The sequence below is a fragment of the Magallana gigas genome, chromosome 3 (genome assembly GCF_963853765.1).
Source record: "Magallana gigas chromosome 3, xbMagGiga1.1, whole genome shotgun sequence".
NCBI lineage: Eukaryota > Metazoa > Mollusca > Bivalvia > Ostreida > Ostreidae > Magallana > Magallana gigas.
In genome coordinates, this window is record NC_088855.1 from 56,296,360 (window position 1) to 56,316,339 (window position 19,980).

At 34.4% G+C, this 19,980-nt stretch overlaps 1 protein-coding gene and 1 long non-coding RNA gene across 2 annotated transcripts in view; both read right to left on the reverse strand.

Annotated features, from left to right (window-relative positions):
- LOC105335620 (sushi domain-containing protein 2) overlaps nt 1-19,980 on the reverse strand; it is a 149,191-nt gene that overhangs the window by 69,739 nt on the left and 59,472 nt on the right. The gene's annotated exons all lie outside the window — the stretch shown is intronic.
- Nucleotides 10,169-19,335, reverse strand: LOC136273394 (uncharacterized). The gene is made up of 3 exons (XR_010711604.1): nt 19,083-19,335; nt 10,512-10,662; nt 10,169-10,299 (listed from the first exon to the last, which is right to left on the reverse strand). It is a non-coding gene; the product is annotated as an uncharacterized lncRNA (long non-coding RNA).

The following is a 19,980-nucleotide window of genomic DNA, read 5'->3' on the forward strand; positions in this document are numbered from 1 at the left end:
TTTACTTAGTCGTGTTCGCTACTGGATAAAAAATGATGTAAAACCTACCATAGAAGACCTGAAGAGAGAAAACAAAAATGTTAGGAAGTTATTGAAACATATGGACAAACTACAGATTGAGGAGGATGTGATCTACAGATATACAGATGGAGAAACTGGGCCATGTAGACAAGTACTTCTTCCAACATCATTGAAGCAACATGTTTTAGAATCCCTACACAGTCACGCTGGACATCAAGGTGTAGAGAGAACTTTGTCTCTTGTTCAGAAAAGATGCTACTGGGTGACCATGAAAAATGATGTTGAAGAGTTTTGTAAAAAATGTGAAAGATGTCTGATCTCTAAAGCACCACTTCCTTCTGTGAAACCTCCAATTGGAAATCTGCTTGCGTTCAAACCATTAGATATATTAGCCATTGACTTTACCCTACTTGAGCCAGCATCAGATGGTAGAGAGAACGTTCTCGTCATGACTGATATTTTTTCGAAGTTTACACAGGCTGTTCCAACAAGAGATCAAAAGGCAACAACAGTAGCGAAAGTTTTAACCAAAGAATGGTTTTTCCGTTATGGAATTCCCAGAAGAATCCATAGTGATCAGGGCAGAAATTTCGAAAGTGCCATAATTCAAGAACTCTGTAAAATTTATAACAATTCGAAAAGTCGAACAACACCGTACCACCCAGAGGGAAATGGTCAAGTTGAGCGGTACAACAGAACAATGCACAATTTACTCCGAACTTTAACAGCGGAACAGAAACGGAAATGGCCTGAATATTTACCTGAACTTGTCTATGTTTATAATTCTACAATCCATTCATCAACGGGTTACACCCCATATTTCTTAATGTTTTGTAGAGAGCCAACACTACCAATTGATCATTTCCTTGGCCTTGGTGACGACAACTCTTCTGCAACGGTGGACGAATATATCGTAAAACATAAACAACGTATGAGTCACGTTATGGAACAAGCAAAGAAGAATTTAGAAGACAATGCGAAACGGAGAAATAAACATTACAATCGTTCTACAAAGCAGAGTGAAATTGCCATTGGATCACGTATTCTACTCAGAAAAAGAGTAATCGGTAGAAGCAAAATTCAAGATACGTGGGATTCAACGCCGTATCGAGTTGTTGGTGCTCCAGGTGATAACGTGTACACTATTCAAATTGTGGATGGTTCTGGACCAACAAGAAACGTCACACGAAGAGAAATCCTAGACACAGGTGAAATTGTGTATTCAGAAGATGACAGTGATTCAACTATTTCTGATTCCGATTCTGAAAGTGAAAACCGTGTGTTTATTCTTAAAAATGTGCAAAATTGTGATCCAGCAAGTGATAATGATGTTGAAGAGACCGAATTGTCTTTACCGGATACATCGGTAGCACCCTCAGTACAACCTAGACGTACAACGCGAAGCACTGGTGGAGAACATTCCAATCTTCACCACTTACCAACTTCTGCCATCAGATCTCAAACATTAACAGAAGATGTACACGATTTTCAACAGTTAAGTCAGGCTGTTGCGAATCTCGGTGCTTCTTTGGCTTCTACACTCACCCAAGCGTGGGCTCAGTATAAACACTAGATTGATTTCATTTATGTAGAGTATGAATGGTAGAGTGACTGTTTATTATTTATTGATATATTTAATTCAGTAATTTATTCATTGCAGTGTAAAGCAATGTTAAACAGGGGGAATATGTAACAGATGTGTTTAAAAAATATTTATTTTTTTGTATCATTTTCAATGTAGAAAGTATTAGATTAAGATAAAAAGTCACAGCCGTGACGGGGTGTCGAACCGCGTACCTATCGTGTGTTAATCGGGTGACTTACCCACTAGTCTATGTGTCGCACTGCTTATATAAGTTTTTTTAAAGATAGTCCTTTAGTCAATGGATGTTTTCATATAAATATTATTTCGATATTTTTCACGCTAAACAAATTAAGATAGTTGTTTTATTGGATAAACCTCCGATTACTTATATTTTTCTTTAATATATATAAATCATTTTTAGATTTTTTGGTAATATAAGATTTTCTTTGTTCTAAAACTTCCGGTCGCTAACTTACAGCCATTTGAAAATTGCTCTCGACCGGGACACATCATTTGAATGTAAGTAAGAATACAATTGAAATTTTATGTCTGTATGTATGTATAACATGATAAGTTGGTAGGATAGCTTATACCTTTATATATGAATTATTTAGGAATGAATTTAGAAGATAAAGTTATTTTTAAATTGTATCACAGGATTTATAGAATAACATAAAAAGGATTATTTAGGATTATTTATTTATTATTAATATGATACTTAAGAGTATATATGCACGTGGATATTGCATTTTATTTTTGAATTTTAGAAATATTTATGGTATTAGTACAAAACGATATTATTTATTAACAGGTGTGTGTAGCCGACATACATAGTATAACTACCTATAAGGAGTTACTATACGCTCTGTCCCACCCTTACTTAGGGTATGTATATATTATCATTTGTACTAGCATATTATAATTGATAACTACTGTAAACTATGTCCATATTTATTTGATAATATCAGTAGTATGGTGCATAATACTTACATGAATAAGTAGAGAGAAAGAATTATATTTAAATGTTTGCATCTATTTAATTCTTGTTTAATACGAATATATTTTAACAGATAATTTTATATTTACCTAAATTTACGTGCTTATAAATGAAATGTTATATTACGACATGTATAATTACAGTTGAGTAATTATTTATATCATGTATTTGTAGGAACGACACATATATATATAACGTACTGGAATAAAGCGGAATCTCAAAAGTCTGGTTGTTTACAATGGTGTCAGAAGTGGGATCGCCAGATGCCTGATGATTTCCCCAATGGTGTCGTGGACAACAGAGCTTACAGATTTTTCAGTTGAATGATTGTACATATTTATTAACTTTTGAACATTTCTAAATATATTTTGTTTAATAAAGAAATAAACATACGCCATAAAAATGGAAGAAAAGCTGAAAGAAGAAATAGAACAGTTGCGGATAAAACTTCTTCATGTTGAAGCGAGGCAAGCGGCTACATCCAAATCAACACCGCCTGTCTACATAAAATCCGAACGAAAACTCCCCAAGTTAGCTGGAAGACCCGTCAAAGACTCTGATCCAGATGTCGAAGATTGGGTAACAGACATGAGAGATCATATTGTAAATATTCCAACAAATGATGAGAAAATTGAGTTTGTATTGGACCACCTCACTGGAAATGCTAAAACGGAAATCCGAATGCGTCCATCCGATATGAAAAAAACAGCGGATGACATATTGAAAATTGTTGAAGAAACATTTAAAATTCAAGACAATTTGGCCCAACTCAGACACAAATTTTATGAGAGAGAGCAAACAGAGAATGAAAGTTTAGAAACATATTCCCTATCCTTAATGAAACTTATGCACAGTATTAACAAGAAAGAAGGGGGTGACAGTTCAAACAATGAGAAAATTCTGACTGAAAAGTTTATTGATGGTGTAAGAGATTATCAACTCAAGAGGGAACTACGAAGGTTTTCCATGGAAAATCCATCAATGCCCTTTATAGAATTTCGCGGACGTGTGCTATTATGGGTTGATGACCGACAGCCAAATTCGTCGAAAAGCGCTGCTTCAATCAATAAAGTTTCAATTGAAGAAACAACGCCAGAAACTCAAAGCAATGATATTCTGGAGGTGATTAAGAAACAACAAGAGCTTCTTGAAAAACAGCAGAAACAAATTGATTTCCTCACACAAATGGTACCCCGGCAACAGTTTCATTACAGAGGACGCGGCATTCATTCCGATAGAGGTAGAAGCAGAGGACGAGGATATAGACGTAGTTTAGGCAGATCCAATACCATCACATGTTATCACTGTCACGAAGAGGGTCACAAGAAACCTGATTGTCCAAAACTTTCAACAACGGCAAGGAAGATTTCTCTAGACGACCCAAAAGCCCAACCCTCTCAGTGACGAGTCGAACTGGTGAGGGACACCAAGAAGACTCCAAACAATCGCTAAACAATCTTAAAGAAAAATGTCCTTCAACAAATGTCAAGATAAATGGAAATAACTTTTTGTGTCTATTAGACACAGGATCTGAAGTGTCTACTATAACATCAAAATTTTACAATACTTACCTGTCCGACTTAAAACTTAGTGACACCCGTCCTTTTCTGAAACTTGTAGCTGCCAATAATTTGCAAATACCTTACCTTGGTTTTGTAGAAGTAGACGTTGATCTGGGTGGGTGTGTTTTACATGATGTTGGTTTTCTTGTTTCTAAAGTCAATGATGAAGAAACAACAGACGGAATCCTTGGTTGTAACATTTTAAAGCAAGTTCATAATCTCATTAAAGATGGTACATTCAAATTTGAAAATGAATCAGAAAAAGACTCTTGGAAAATAACGACCACTGCTCTCGACCTATCTACGGGTGATGACAAAATAAGTTTTGTGAAAGTTGCAGGACGATCTGATATCTGTATACCAGCTAAATCTATGAAAGTTGTCATCGGATCGACAAAACAGAATAAGAAGAATAAACCGTATACGGCAGCAGTCCAAGCCATATCAGGAACGTTTGGATCACTTCCAAGAAACATAATGGTTATTGATACCTTAGGAACGATAGACTGTGGCAAAGTACCAGTAAGAGTGCTAAATATTGGAGATGAAGACACGTGGTTGAAACCCAAGAGCAGAATTGGGACGCTTCACAAAGTAGATGTCATTCGATCTACCAACGACGAATATGACATTGATATACATGAAACAGAAGTTGTAATACGTAAGATAAGTACAAAAACATCAGACGATATCCCAATCTCAGACGATTACAACGATCACTTGAAAGTAAAGATGGGAGACGTAATCCTCACTGAAGATCAAAAAGGAAAATTCGATAGTCTTTTACGAAAGCATCGCGAAACCTTTAGCAAAGATGACAATGATCTTGGTTACACCGAAGCAGTGAAACATGCCATCAAACTCAAAGATGATGTACCAATCAGACTTCCACACCGTCGAATACCTCCACATCAAATCGATGAAGTTAAACAACATATCAAGAAACTTTTAGACAGTGGAGTAATACGGAAAAGCAGTAGTCCCTTTGCGTCAGCTGTAGTAATAGTACGAAAGAAAGATAAAAGCCTTCGTCTTTGCGTGGACTACAGAGAACTGAATAAAAAGACCATTAAAGACGCTTATCCTCTCCCAAGGATCGACGAAACGTTGGATGTCTTACACGGAGCAAAATATTTTAGTTCGATTGACCTTGCACAGGGATACCACCAAGTGGCTATGGATGAAGAGTCGATAGAGAAAACAGCTTTTCGTGTCGGTACGGGTGGCCTTTATGAATACTTAAGAATGCCGTTTGGATTGTGCAATAGTCCTGCCACTTTTCAAAGGCTCATGGAAGCTTGTTTCTCAGAGGAAAATTTTGAAATCTTACTTCTTTATTTAGATGACATTCTCGTCTTTTCAAACACAGTCGATGAACATTTACGCCGTTTAGATATTGTCTTTACAAAACTCAAATCCCATGGATTGAAAATGAAACCAACCAAATGCAGTTTTTTAATACATCAGTTAAATACCTTGGACACGTAGTTTCCGAGAAAGGGATTTCCACAGATCCTGAGAAAACAGAAGCAATCAAATCATGGCCAACACCAACCACAGAAAAGGAACTCAGATCATTTCTTGGTCTAGCAGGGTATTATAGACGATTTGTGAAGGACTTCTCGAAAATCGCTAGACCATTACACAGTCTAACCCATAACAACAAAAGTGGACAAAAGAAGATAACAAAACCATTCCAAGAGTCATGGACAACTGAATGCGATTCTTCTTTTAATGCACTAAAAGAAAAACTTATCTCGTCACCGATCCTAGGTTATCCAGATTTTAAGAAAACATTTATATTAGAGACAGATGCTAGTTTTGACGGATTAGGCGCCGTCTTGTCACAAGAACAGCAACACGGTCACGTTGTCATTGCGTATGCATCAAGGACTTTGCGACCCACAGAACGAAACATGGAAAACTATAGTTCGATGAAATTGGAACTACTAGCTTTAAAGTGGGCCGTGACAGAGAAATTTAGAGACTATTTACTTGGTGCAAAATTTGTCGTTTACACGGATAATAATCCGCTCAGTTATCTTCAAACTGCGAAATTAGGAGCCACAGAAACACGATGGGCTAGCCAACTTGCTCAGTTCGATTTTGAGGTCAAGTTCCGTTCAGGAAAAGTTAACCGCAATGCTGATGCATTAAGCCGTAAACCAGTACCCAAAATAAGAACTGTTACATGCAATTCTGAGTCTGTACTTCAGACGATAACGAAAGGCTCTACTTTAATGGATATTCGCAGGAAAGATACTGAAATATCTTATGCACATGTTCGATTCATGCAAACAGAGACTGTAGACGCAACCAATACGTTACCTGAATACGAACACACAGAAATAGCATCTCTACAAACATCTGACCCTTTACTTAGTCGTGTTCGCTACTGGATAAAAAATGATGTAAAACCTACCATAGAAGACCTGAAGAGAGAAAACAAAAATGTTAGGAAGTTATTGAAACATATGGACAAACTACAGATTGAGGAGGATGTGATCTACAGATATACAGATGGAGAAACTGGGCCATGTAGACAAGTACTTCTTCCAACATCATTGAAGCAACATGTTTTAGAATCCCTACACAGTCACGCTGGACATCAAGGTGTAGAGAGAACTTTGTCTCTTGTTCAGAAAAGATGCTACTGGGTGACCATGAAAAATGATGTTGAAGAGTTTTGTAAAAAATGTGAAAGATGTCTGATCTCTAAAGCACCACTTCCTTCTGTGAAACCTCCAATTGGAAATCTGCTTGCGTTCAAACCATTAGATATATTAGCCATTGACTTTACCCTACTTGAGCCAGCATCAGATGGTAGAGAGAACGTTCTCGTCATGACTGATATTTTTTCGAAGTTTACACAGGCTGTTCCAACAAGAGATCAAAAGGCAACAACAGTAGCGAAAGTTTTAACCAAAGAATGGTTTTTCCGTTATGGAATTCCAAGAAGAATCCATAGTGATCAGGGCAGAAATTTCGAAAGTGCCATAATTCAAGAACTCTGTAAAATTTATAACAATTCGAAAAGTCGAACAACACCGTACCACCCAGAGGGAAATGGTCAAGTTGAGCGGTACAACAGAACAATGCACAATTTACTCCGAACTTTAACAGCGGAACAGAAACGGAAATGGCCTGAATATTTACCTGAACTTGTCTATGTTTATAATTCTACAATCCATTCATCAACGGGTTACACCCCATATTTCTTAATGTTTTGTAGAGAGCCAACACTACCAATTGATCATTTCCTTGGCCTTGGTGACGACAACTCTTCTGCAACGGTGGACGAATATATCGTAAAACATAAACAACGTATGAGTCACGTTATGGAACAAGCAAAGAAGAATTTAGAAGACAATGCGAAACGGAGAAATAAACATTACAATCGTTCTACAAAGCAGAGTGAAATTGCCATTGGATCACGTATTCTACTCAGAAAAAGAGTAATCGGTAGAAGCAAAATTCAAGATACGTGGGATTCAACGCCGTATCGAGTTGTTGGTGCTCCAGGTGATAACGTGTACACTATTCAAATTGTGGATGGTTCTGGACCAACAAGAAACGTCACACGAAGAGAAATCCTAGACACAGGTGAAATTGTGTATTCAGAAGATGACAGTGATTCAACTATTTCTGATTCCGATTCTGAAAGTGAAAACCGTGTGTTTATTCTTAAAAATGTGCAAAATTGTGATCCAGCAAGTGATAATGATGTTGAAGAGACCGAATTGTCTTTACCGGATACATCGGTAGCACCCTCAGTACAACCTAGACGTACAACGCGAAGCACTGGTGGAGAACATTCCAATCTTCACCACTTACCAACTTCTGCCATCAGATCTCAAACATTAACAGAAGATGTACACGATTTTCAACAGTTAAGTCAGGCTGTTGCGAATCTCGGTGCTTCTTTGGCTTCTACACTCACCCAAGCGTGGGCTCAGTATAAACACTAGATTGATTTCATTTATGTAGAGTATGAATGGTAGAGTGACTGTTTATTATTTATTGATATATTTAATTCAGTAATTTATTCATTGCAGTGTAAAGCAATGTTAAACAGGGGGAATATGTAACAGATGTGTTTAAAAAATATTTATTTTTTTGTATCATTTTCAATGTAGAAAGTATTAGATTAAGATAAAAAGTCACAGCCGTGACGGGGTGTCGAACCGCGTACCTATCGTGTGTTAATCGGGTGACTTACCCACTAGTCTATGTGTCGCACTGCTTATATAAGTTTTTTTAAAGATAGTCCTTTAGTCAATGGATGTTTTCATATAAATATTATTTCGATATTTTTCACGCTAAACAAATTAAGATAGTTGTTTTATTGGATAAACCTCCGATTACTTATATTTTTCTTTAATATATATAAATCATTTTTAGATTTTTTGGTAATATAAGATTTTCTTTGTTCTAAAACTTCCGGTCGCTAACTTACAGCCATTTGAAAATTGCTCTCGACCGGGACACATCATTTGAATGTAAGTAAGAATACAATTGAAATTTTATGTCTGTATGTATGTATAACATGATAAGTTGGTAGGATAGCTTATACCTTTATATATGAATTATTTAGGAATGAATTTAGAAGATAAAGTTATTTTTAAATTGTATCACAGAACGTAAACCGGTTTGATCAATTTGTCAGATTTATAGAATAACATAAAAAGGATTATTTAGGATTATTTATTTATTATTAATATGATACTTAAGAGTATATATGCACGTGGATATTGCATTTTATTTTTGAATTTTAGAAATATTTATGGTATAAGTACAAAACGATATTATTTATTAACAGGTGTGTGTAGCCGACATACATAGTATAACTACCTATAAGGAGTTACTATACGCTCTGTCCCACCCTTACTTAGGGTATGTATATATTATCATTTGTACTAGCATATTATAATTGATAACTACTGTAAACTATGTCCATATTTATTTGATAATATCAGTAGTATGGTGCATAATACTTACATGAATAAGTAGAGAGAAAGAATTATATTTAAATGTTTGCATCTATTTAATTCTTGTTTAATACGAATATATTTTAACAGATAATTTTATATTTACCTAAATTTACGTGCTTATAAATGAAATGTTATATTACGACATGTATAATTACAGTTGAGTAATTATTTATATCATGTATTTGTAGGAACGACACATATATATATAACGTACTGGAATAAAGCGGAATCTCAAAAGTCTGGTTGTTTACACTCGCTAAAAAAAAAAAAGCTTACCTGGCCTTAATAAATTATATTTGCCTTAAGAATAACACATTTAATAATAGAGATATTCAAATAAATGTATAAATGTTTACAACTTTACACAGGTGCGAGTGTGGATCATGCGAGGTGATGCCCACTGAAGCAGAGTGCATTTGTTGCTCAGAGATACCAGTCATTGACCACATCAGAGATTCCTTCGGTATAGAGTGCATCACTCAGCACCAGACATTTATAGACAACTGCTTGAACATTCGAGTTTTAGAGGTCAGCCTTTATGACTATATCCAGTCTGATGGGCCCATTGATGACAATGAACCAATTAATGAGTAAGTATTCTCACACCTGATCATGCTTACGAAAGAGAGAAATATAATTGTGCATTTCATTGAAACCAAACTTTATTCAAAATAATGTATATTCAGTCAACAGAAAAATCTGTTTGTTTATTGCAGTTATTAAAATAAATTAAGTATATACATTTTAACAACCAAAAAAATACATATACCAATAACAATAAAATTCTACCATCAGAGTCTACAGATATGTTGCATACAGGAGGTTTGTCTTATGGGTTTGGCAGCGACTAGGCAAGAGGGAATCGAAAAATCCTTCCAGCATGTGTTGTTTCCAAGATAAGGGACATCTTCCCGTCGGAGCAGTATACCGGTTTCAAGTATCCACGCCCTATTTAGAACACTCAATGACTGAACCTGGAACGACGCGTAGCTATCAGATCTTCTTTTACAAAGCCCTCAAATCCTAACGTCAGTGCTGGCGGGCAATATCCAAGGGACACGTGAGCGTCATCATTGGACTGAGTGTATGAGGGATGCTGTCTTCGTCGCTCACATAGATTTATCCGGAGGATATCTACATAGTCTGTGAAAAAAAAAAAATTGATCATGTAACTTTAATCACATCAACAATGAAATTGGTAAATTATCAAACTGTGATGTAGTGCGTTATAAATATATGTTGAGCGGAATAACAAATTAATTAAAAATTTTTTGTTTGTTCTGTTTTAAAATGACACATACAACTTTATAAGTAAAGAATTTATAAGTCTATACGACAGGCAAATAAGAACATACCAAATGTAACTGCTGTTTTGTTGGGCTTTACAACAGCTTGGGTCCCTTTTTTCCCTTTGGATAGCTGATCTGCCAACGTGCTACCCCATCTTTGGTTGTGGCCTGGTGACGTTGTCCATTTTCATTAAAATGGAGTGCAGAGACACATAGTCTTGCATAAATGGAATTTTTTTTTAGTAAACTTGTACAGTAACTCTCTAATTCACAAGTGAGAATATTTATATTAAAAAATATGGAATCTGAGTTACATGTAATTCCGTGAAATCATGTATTTATTCAAATATCTAATCAACGAAACGTAGATCAAAAACAAATAAAAAATACTGTAGACACTTTTTTTTCCAGAAATCAGTTTGTATTACGTAGATTTACACATTGATGACGTCATGACTAAAAGTTGAATGCCGTGTGAATTTGATCGGAAAGCATTGTAAACATATTCAAAATATAACTAATCTAAGAACTCTAATAAATTATTGTGGTGTGATTTATTGAGAATTGAACATCAAAATACTGGGGGATATGTAAGTTTTATCAATCATTCGCTAAAAGGTATGTAAATTTGCTTTTCTTTCCCGGCCAGGCTTTCCTCTGTCGTTGTTTATAATATAAAATCCGACTAGAACAACACTACCCCGTATATATTGAACTTGAAATTTTATACGTATCGTCAGTTTGATCAATGCTTAAATTGAAAAGTGCTGCTAGAATCACATGTTGTGTGTTGTTTTGATGCAATTTGCCGTTTTCCGTGCAAACTATATAAAAGTTGGGAAGGTTTTATGAGAACCGGATGAATAACTTTTTGATAAGGAAAAACATAGGATTCTAGCAGCGGTTTTGATTAAACTGAGATGTTTTGCTTTCATTTGGTATGTTTCTTTTATTTTGGAAACCGCGGGATAGTTTTGTTCTGTCTCATTTTATGTTAAGGAATATACGTAATCTATTTATAGTTGTCACGTGATAATGCACCAGTGTGGCAGTAATGTATTACCCAATTTTTCTGCATTGACATCTATTTTAAAGGACAATACTAAGTTTTTGATCTTATTCAAAATAATTATTTAATTGTACGATTTTGAATATAACAGTCAAAATTTATTTTAATATATTATATATAATCGGTAGCGAAAACACAGTCGCAAATATAATGATTTCTCATTAACCGGTAATTTTAAAATTTATTTATTTTCAAAACATTCAATATCAGATCTAGTTCCGCAGTGTAAATTGTTCCGGAATGAAAATTGTTCAATCGTGTTATTCTCTCCAATATGTTCAAGTTTTTTTAAGCCAATAATACGAACAAAAGACAACTCTTGATCAAACAAGCACGGAATCTACATTCGATCGTGAGTTGTGAGTTAAATATTAAAAAATATAAATATGTTCAGTTTGTTTATTATAAAAGATATTGCATTATAGGGCCTTCTATCAAGACACGTGCTCATAAACAAAGTAACAAAATTACAGCGTCGCCGTTTTGTACTTTCAGACAAGTCTTTTTTCTTTTACGTAACGTCATTTCTTTATGACGTTATTTCTCTGTTTTATACAAAACGTCATAAGGACCCTTTTCTCATGGGCGCAATCATATAGGCCTATGCATCTTTTCTTGTCTTGGCCTTGGGAATTCAAAATTTAATATCTTTAATCAGCCAGGACTACTGACTTTCTTTACCAATACTACATTTGAAGAATACATACTTAGTTTTCAAATAAACATCTGTTTTGAGCATATTGATATGTTGTAAAACTTCACCATAAATTCTGGTGGAAGTTTCACGATAAGGATGTTTAACCCTTTCGCTGCCAACGTAAATGATTGAATTGCCAAATATGTAACGTCACTGGTATATGACGTTACGATATATATGACGTTATAATCTAATGCGGGGCGTTTCGCGTCAAATCGACTTATTGACAATTAGCGCACCTGTTTTACTCGTGGTATTCTAAATAGATTTAAAAAAAAAATTATATTTAATAATAAAAGTAAATTTGAAATGAAAAACGCAAATGTTTATCTGATATACATGTACATGTACCTTTTTATTAGATTTTGAAAATTGAACTTTGAAAAGAAAATATCGTTCAATCATTTCTCATAATCAAAGCATTTTTCTTGTACTTTATGATCATTTATCAAATTGTTTATCTAGAGCCTTTTTAACAAGAGCTTGGACTGTTTGATGAAGGCGGAATCTACTCATAGTTATCTGATATGAATGCATTGAACGCAACGGCACTAGTCCGATTTAATCTAGGGTGCATATTTTATTTAAAACAGCGTCAACATTTGTAAGAAAAAAAATTATGATTTTGAAAGTGTATGAATCACGGCTGCCACATGTAATCAATCGCACGCATAACCAACGATTATGTATAGAAAACAAATGATATCTATTTCCGGTTGTGATTTAGATACGAACATCTTACATACACAAGTTTAGCTTTTTTAAAAAAGCTTACCGTCTTTAGAACAAACCCTAAACAGCAATTAGTTATCAAAGACAGTTTAATTCTTTTTTAATATAAATGTCACCTTCCTCTACATAGCATGGCGAGTGGATTTATCCGAACATTTTTGTGTCATGTGTCGTTTAAGCCTACGTGTCTAAAATTGAGAACTGTGTACCCGAGCTTGTAAGTTGTGATCGACTGTAGGGTGAAAGAGATCTTAGGTAGGGTCGTAGACTCGTATTATATTGATAAAATCAAAGTTATCACACTGCATTTATCTATCTAAGGTGCAAATAACTTTACCGATATTAGGCATACCGCATCATTTTTTTTTTGTATTTACATTTTGGTATAAGTATTTGAATAAACAATGCTAAAAGAAAAACAAATAATTTCAATAGATATTGTAGAATGTTACTTTCAACTAGTTGGACCTGAAAACCAAAGGCTGAATTTCATTCATAGCAATATGAATTGCTTTTTCGTTTTCTCACTTTTTTAAGATTTGAAATCTACGAAATTTGTTAAGTCGTACGTGAAAAAGATCATCAGAAAATTATCTCACTTGCGCCGAACAATATTTCAACCAATGAAATAATGTTAATTTTCACATCATGTATTTTCAACCAATCACAAAGGAAAGGAAGTGCACAACCCGGAGACTGTAAATTATTTCAACTCTTTATATGGTTAGTTGACTTGATACAGGCAATTGTAAACATGTTAAAACAGAGAGAGGAATGTAATACTATGAGTAATTCTTTTTCTATATTGTTACATACATATAAAATGCACAAGGTCAATTTTTGTTCTGTCGCGAGGGTCTGTAGTGCAAACCTGATGTTACAATATCATGTTCACCGGAAGAAATTTGAATTTATTTAATTCTAACCTTAATTTGTAATTTCTGTCATTATTTCTCAATAGCGAACAATATTTGACTTTGATTTATGTTTTTTTTTAGCTTTAAAAAAGTATTACGATAAATGACGTCAAATTGATTATGCAAGCGCTTCTTAAGTTATGAAAGAAGTTTTAGATTATGCATAAGAATAACAAAGAAAAGTTTTAAATATTTGATGTCATAGATACATGTTTATAAAAACGTGCGAATGAATAGTGAGCTTTCGTAGTGAATCAGATAAAATGGCTATCAATATTTGACGGCTTGTTTTGTTAAACAAACTATAGTTCGTTACATCCCACCGAAAATCAAAGCACTTGTAAATTGGCTCAAATAAATATTGTCATTGCGACTGCTAATAGTTTTTTTTTTCTTCAAATTTTTAATACTGAGCAACTCGATCCAAAAAGTTATACACATAAAAATAATAACTGGATTGACGCAAGCTACAACAGCAATGAGCTGAATTAAATTTAAAAAAAAAGAAACAATAACGAAACATTGTAGCATGGAAATTGTGTTTAGTTTAGCTAACCATTTATACGTACATACATGTACAGTAAGTACAATGTACATGTATACTACCCAACACTAAAACACCTTCGCAATGAATGACAATAGATACATATATAATGCATGATAAATCGATATAGATACATGGAATTAATTACATTAAAACAATCTTTTCTGAATGAAGAAACTTAATTAAGCAAATCGGATAAACAACTCGTACTTGAGTTAAAGTTCAGCGATCTGTACACACGTAGTTTTTGTTGTGAAGATGAAAAATGTGTGGTTTCGACTGCGAAATATATATTTTTTAATGACTAAGTTCTTGCCAAAATTTATGAGACCTATTTCTGTTAAAGCGGATGATAATATTTCCATCTTCTAAAACATCAACAACAACCCCCCCCCCCCCCCAAAAAAAAAAAAACAACAACAAAAAACAAGGTATTATAACACTACATAAAAAGTAAAAATCTTTTTGAGAAATGTGTTTTAAATTACGGGTAAAACTTCGTATTAAATGGTTGAAGAATGATTTAATTATATATTTATGGATAAATATCAATTGAGGAGTACTGAGTATTATATCTATAACGTGTACGATATATATTGGGCAAAAATAATTTTCAACAAGTAAGTGTGGATCTAAATTATTGTATTTTTTCAATATACCTATTCTAAACAGATACTATATATGAATTGCATTTAGAGATGTACATGTACTTGATTAAGCGGAAATGGTTTTCAACCAAAAACGCTATAAAGAACAAACAGTCAAATGTAATACGTTTACAGTAACCGATTCATCCTTGGAAATTATATAGTGTGGTAGTAGTGCCTTGGAAAAAATCAAGGTGTTCGCGATTGCATTGAATTTTATTTTCTTTGTAATGTACAAAATTGGGTATTAATGAAAGTCATTTTTTGTAGAGGACAGTAGGAATATAATTATTCTTTCCATTCTAGAAATTGGATAAAAACGTTTAATTACCCTGGAAGTAAGATCAACCGACAATTATTGCACACAGTTCAGGTCGCATTTTCATAGTTTCGTACAAAAGAACTAAGAAAGTTTTTCCTGCAAATATCAGCACTTTCAGTGGGTGCTATGGTGTTCCGATGGGGCCACTTCGACCTTCGCACTTTCGCCTTTAGGTCGAGAGTGCGATGGCGGAGAGCGAAAGTGCGAAGATGCGACGGCGAAAGTGTGAAGGTAAAGGAACGATACTACTATCGCTCCTTCGCCTTTGCAACTTCGCACTCTCGCCTTTGCCTTTTTGATAGCATTTAGAAAGTCTCGGTCGATTACATAGAATTTGATGCAGGCACCGTACTCGCCAAGGTTTTCCGATTCATCCATGCTATAATTGGTACGCATGCGCTAGGCCATTGTGCTTACTATGAATGTTTATAAATGTTTTAATGTGCTATGTGACATATATGTTTACCAGTGCTGGCTATGCCTAATCATTATATACTCCACATAAAATGTAACGTCCGCCATATGGTTTACATATGCACTTCCAGACTCCTGTCACTGACCAGCTGTCTGTTTACCGTGGATCAAACACAGTAACATTCTAATTTCATTTTGCGACACTCCTTGCTCATGTATGGATCTAAATAGGGAGAGGGGGTCCGCTACCCGGAAAATTCAATATTAATATCTTCACACATGCAGTAAAGGGGGAGAGAGGGCCCGGATCACATACCCCCGGAAAATTTAATTTTATTAATTATATATAACAAAATCTCCAAAATATGTCTTGGAACCCCCCCCCCCGGCCAAATATAATTATCAATCGACACCCCCCCCCCCCCCCCCCGAAAAAGTTATGGATCTGCGCAAGCTGTTGAAAATACATTCTAAAAAGTTCATCGTCTGCCTCAGATGTCCTTCTATAGAAATAAAATTGTCTTTAAACAATAGAGAGCTCCACAATAATAAAAAGGCGAAGGTGAAAGCGCGAAGATGCGAGAGTGCGAAGTTGCGATGGCGAAGGAGCGATAGTAGTATCGCTTCTTCGCCTTCGCAACTTCGCACTCTCGCATCTTCGCGCTTTCACCTTCGCCTTTTTATTATTTAAAAACGACTGAGTATATTGCGTGCAAATGCAGGTGCCTTTCATTTATATAATCTTTTCAGCCAATCAGACTATGGTTTTTTCTATCACTTCTCACAGAGAATTAGACAAGAGACCTCAAGCTACACAGTCCCTAAAAATTCAGCAAAGTTGCAAGCTTTTCATGATCCTGTTTGTGTTAATATGCATTCATAAACGAGTTGCAAATTTCGAGTTGAAAATCTAATCTGCGACCGGTTAACATCTCCTAGGCTACTCATTGACAAACACTCTGAAGAGAGAACAGTTTTTTGACGATATTCGAAATGATGGTGTTCATCATGAAACGTGTGTACATGGAATTCATTTTAATCCAATTTCGCAATCGGTTGTGATAGCGCCATGTCACTAATTTCTATCTCGACAATTTTACATCCCTACGAAACATTCAAACGGATATACTTAATGTTTATTTATTTTGTGACTAGTAAACGATATTAAGATTATTAATAGGGCGACCTTCCTTAAAAAGTCAGAATATAACATGTTGTCGAAATATTGCCCTCTTAAGAGAATTAAGTATCGGATATAATCAATTTAGAACAGTCAAAATTATCTACCACCTTGAAAAATCACTTGATTTATTAACACTAATCGTCATGAGAACATTTAATCTTTTAAAAGTATTTCAAAATTATGTATGCATTTTACATCCCATTTAATTAATTTTAAAGATTTTGAATTATTTGCTCAAGGAACCCGACATTGATGAAATTGATAAATGACAAAAGTTCAAAACAAAAATACAATTTTACTTGAAATAATAATTGAATGGCAAATAGTTATTTGAAAAAAAAAAAAGGTTTTTCTTTACTAGTATTTCATAGGTGATAAATGATATAGGCCCATGTAGATAACTATTTAAACAATAAAATGCTTTCTTCGGTGATTCATGTGGGATGTGAAGGTGGCTACAATGTAGAAAAAATGCGTATTTTTTTCTGCAATGATCACTACCTTCTTAACCCGCATGTGTCACAAAAGAAAGCATGGTGCTAACACCTGTGCCAACGAGGGATATTAATATAAGTTGTAGTACTTGTTTATCAATCGTTGTAATATAAATAAAGTTCAGTTTAAGTTTAAAGAAAGCATTTTACTGTTTATATTTACATCTTTCTTTAAAAAAAAAATTGGTTGTAAAAAGTAAGTAAAATCCGCTAAATTACTGTTAATATACATCAGTACGTTAGCTTAAAAAAAACGGTCAACTCGTCTCTGACATAATCATGATAATTTCGTGCAGTCCGTGATTTCTCTTAGGTCGCTGTAGGTTTTGACCAATCCATAAACGGAGCGTGTATATCTAAGTCCTGTTAGTTTCAATCGATGTCGGTTCGACCAATCGATAAACGGGGCGCGTTGATCAGTCTGGCTGTTTATATAGAGCTATGAATTAACAATACGTTTCCGAAAGAAATAGAAGGAATTATACTCGGAAGTTGTAAATATGAAAATGAATGTTCAGGAGATTGTGACGCATTTAAAACATTAACATTACACTTAAAGCCTTTATGCTGGTAAATTAAAGATTGACAGGAATTACATATAACATTTTCAAAGCTATATTTTTTTTTTTACATGTGTAACAAAATATGATGATATCATGCAAGAATTCATTCTACCCTTGCAAATTGTTTGGATCACCATGTCACATTTAATAAAAAACACGACACACTTTTTTCACCTTTTTTCACTGTATTCGGCAAATTCTTGTATGACAAATAACAATATTTTGAGATTTCTTGTTAGAAAATAGCAGTAAATATTGTAACTAAGTGATAAGTGATATGCATTTTTCTGTGCTGAAAATTACATTTGTTTTGGTGGGCGGGGCATGACACCAAACAGCAAAATATGCGAGCACGCACATGTAATTATGGCGTCACTTACGTAAAATGACGTCATTTTAAATCGCCTCGGGTGTCTATTTGTTTCATAAATTATTATTCTAACCTGATTTTCAGTGCAAACTATTTCATTTTTAAATTAGTTGATTTTTATCTCATTTATTCAATACTGCTATGAGCAAGAACTCGTTCGTATCACAAACAGAGCATAACCTGTAATCATTTTTGTCGCAAATTTTATTTTTATAAAATTATTAATTGTAGAACATATGTACATATAATATTTTTTCTGTTGTTAATTTACAAAAAAATCATATATTATCCACAAAAATATTTAATATTCTAAATGTGCAAAAATTTCGTTACTGTTATCTTTAAAACCATAAAAGATGTACAAAATATCTTACGTTTAAATCGGCCCAAAATCGGCCCCGTGGCACTCTACGCAACTGTGTGATCGGCCCAAAATCGGCCCTGTGGCACATAAGTGGTTAAAGGCACATTTGTGCGTTCAGCAGTGTTTGTTTTTTCCCTATGACATTTGCATTTTAAGAAAGGTAGTTTTCCTTTTGGGTATGAGGAAAGCTTTTTCATCAGAAGTCCAGTTTTCGCTGTCAATGAACCTTTGCATCAGGTAATTAAGACATATCTAATTCAGCCTTACAAAATTATCTGAGAAAAGTAATTCACTATTATTAATTTGACATTATTTACAAACTTTTAGTAAATGGTCTAGCAGCAATGTTGCAAATTTGTTTTTGTTCCAGAAAGAGATCAAAACTCGGTGGCATGAATACTGGAAAAGGGATCGGGCCATGTTAATTGAAATAACTGTAAGGCCTACTACAATCCAATGAGAAGAGATCTACATCACGTATGCAAAAAGTCCATGTTCCTTGACAGATTCGAGTTCTGGTCTTGAATTACGACTTCATCCCGTGACGCACCTCGTAGCTAGGCCTACCGTATCAATTTATAATTGGTTTCAAAGAAGTGAAGCAGAAAATAGATAACTCTTACTTAGAAATGTCGATTGATAACTCGTATACAAAATTAATGACATTGATTTAATGAAATAATAATTTGTAATACTATTAATGATTTGGAAAGGCACATGCATTTTTTATTTGTTATTTTGCAGAAGTGTGAAATCTATGATAAATATTTTTAGTTTTGAACGAAGTTTGTCATAATGTATAAATTTGACCAATTAATATGACATTGCATTTGTTTTAATCTTTTACAATGAGGCATATTTGTGCAAAGGTTGAGGAAATTCTATTGGAAGGTTTTTTATTAATTTACTAAAAAAATTGAAATGGAGTGCACACAAACACACACACATACGAACACACACACGCACGGTAGCGATGCTATATCCCCTTCGCAACAAGTTGCGCGAGGGGATAATAACGCGTGTGGCCACCATTTGCGTTCACGCATGCTTGACAGCAACGCCTCATTGATGCCACTAAAGTGTTCAGAAATGCTTGAGGATTGTTGTTCCAGAGGAATGTTGTTCCAGAGGAATGTTGTTCCAGATGTTGGTTAAAGCCTGGCCTAAATCAGCCAATGTCACTGGCTGATTTGGGAAACGGCGTAAACGTCTTTCCATT